This window comes from Hyla sarda, chromosome 3, assembly GCF_029499605.1.
Source record: "Hyla sarda isolate aHylSar1 chromosome 3, aHylSar1.hap1, whole genome shotgun sequence".
Taxonomy (NCBI): Eukaryota; Metazoa; Chordata; class Amphibia; order Anura; family Hylidae; genus Hyla; species Hyla sarda.
This window is the reverse complement of record NC_079191.1, coordinates 444,669,791-444,672,005: the sequence shown is the minus strand read 5'-3', so window position 1 is coordinate 444,672,005 and position 2,215 is coordinate 444,669,791. Positions and strand designations below refer to the sequence as shown.

Genomic DNA, 2,215 nt, shown 5'->3' with positions numbered 1-2,215 from the left:
TACTCGGGGGGGGGGGGTATATAGGATACACGGGGGGTATATAGGATACACAGAGGGTATATAGCATACTCGGGGGGTATAGAGGATACACGGGGGGGGGGGTATATAGGAAACACAGAGGGTATATAGCATACTCGGGGGGTATAGAGGATACACGGGGGGTATATAGGATACACAGAGGGTATATAGCATACTCGGGGGGTATATAGCATCCTCGGGGGTATATAGGATACACGGGGGGGTATATAGGATACACAGAGGGTATATAGCATACTCGGGGGGTATATAGCATCCTCTGGGTATAGAGGATACACGGGGGGGTATATAGAATACACAGAGGGTATATAGGAAACACAGAGGGTATATAGCATACTCGGGGGGTATAGAGGATACACGGGGGGTATATAGGATACACGGGGGTATATAGGAAACACAGAGGGTATATAGCATACTCGGGGGGTATATAGGATACACGGGGGTATAGAGGATACACAGAGGGTATATAGCATACTCGGGGGGTATATAGCATCCTCGGGGGTATAGAGGATACACGGGGGGGGGGTATATAGGAAACACAGAGGGTATATAGCATACTCGGGGGGTATAGAGGATACACGGGGGTATATAGGATACACAGAGGGTATATAGCATACTCGGGGGGTATATAGCATCCTCGGGGGTATATAGGATACACAGGGGGGTATATAGGATACACAGAGGGTATATAGCATACTCGGGGGGTATATAGCATCCTCGGGGGGTATAGAGGATACACGGGGGGTATATAGAATACACAGAGGGTATATAGGATACACAGAGGGTATATAGCATACTCGGGGGGTATATAGCATCCTCGGGGGGTATAGAGGATACACGGGGGGTATATAGAATACACAGAGGGTATATAGGATACACAGAGGGTATATAGGATACACAGAGGGTATATAGCATACTCGGGGGGTATAGAGGATACACGGGGGGTATATAGAATACACAGAGGGTATATAGGATACACAGAGGGTATATAGGATACACAGAGGGTATATAGGATACACAGAGGGTATATAGCATACTCGGGAGGTATAGAGGATACACGGGGGGGTATATAGGATACACGGGGGTATATAGGATACACAGAGGGTATATAGCATACTCGGGGGGTATAGAGGATACACAGAGGGTATATAGCATACTCGGGGGGTATAGAGGATACACGGGGGGTATAGAGGATACACGGGGGGTATAGAGGATACACAGAGGGTATATAGCATACTCGGGGGGTACATGAAGGGGGCGGGGCTCCGCACACATCACACTACACACAGGTGTCACTCACCGGCCGCACTGACAGCTCTCTCCTACACCTCACCGGGCCCGGCCCACCGATTGCCGACTACGGCATGACGTCATGACGATTCAGCGCGGGGCGGACATGTTTACTCCTGGCAAGTGTAGCCCACAAATATTAAGCGGTGTCGGGCGGTAGCGGAGTGAACTCTCGTTGGTTTCTTATTTTAAGCAACAACACCTGTACGTCACACAGATCTATATGGTACGGTCACCTCTGAAGAACAAGGCCGCCTCGCGAGTCACGTGACCGCAGGCGACTCAGGGGTGAGAAGTCACGTGATCGTAGGTGTCTCCAGCAGCCGGATCATGTGACTATTTCTCACCTCAGCTAATTAACTGTTTATTTTTTTTCTGGTCGCTCGCCTCCAGTTTTAGTCTTTGGCTCTCCGGGCATGCTGGGAGTTGTAGTTTTGCTGAGGCACCCTGGTTGGGAAACACTGTCTGAGCACAGGTTGATCCAGGAGTGATGGTCTTGACCCCCTGAGGATGAGGCCAATTTCAACTTTTATGTTTTTTTTTATGTTTTTTTTTTATCCTCACCTTGTAATTCATTACAGATCCATAACAGTAAAATGAATGGAATAACGAAAGGAATTGCAAAAATGAGAGCAATTTCACAAATGTTGTAGGGTCCTGTATTTATGCAGAGCACTTTACTGTAATAATAATAATAATAATAATAATAATAATAATAATTAATAATAAAATAATAATAATAATAATAATAATAATGCAAATCTACTAGGTACAATTTACTAGTTACATATAGGTCTAGTGACCTACTATATACTTTCATATGGTGCAGAAGAAAAAAAAAAAAAAATGGAATAAAATATAATAAACTAAAACTGCATAAATTGGAAGT

The 2,215-nt window shown here is 45.5% G+C and overlaps 1 protein-coding gene across 1 annotated transcript in view; it reads right to left on the bottom strand.

Moving 5' to 3' along the window:
- Positions 1–1,937, bottom strand: part of BTBD9 (BTB domain containing 9) — a 130,192-nt gene extending 128,255 nt beyond the window's left edge. Inside the window, exon 1 of the mRNA XM_056568668.1 lies at positions 1,337–1,937. The gene's annotated coding sequence lies outside the window, so the exon portion shown is untranslated. The remainder of the gene's footprint in view (positions 1–1,336) is intronic.
- Between the last annotated feature and the right edge of the window lie 278 nt (positions 1,938–2,215).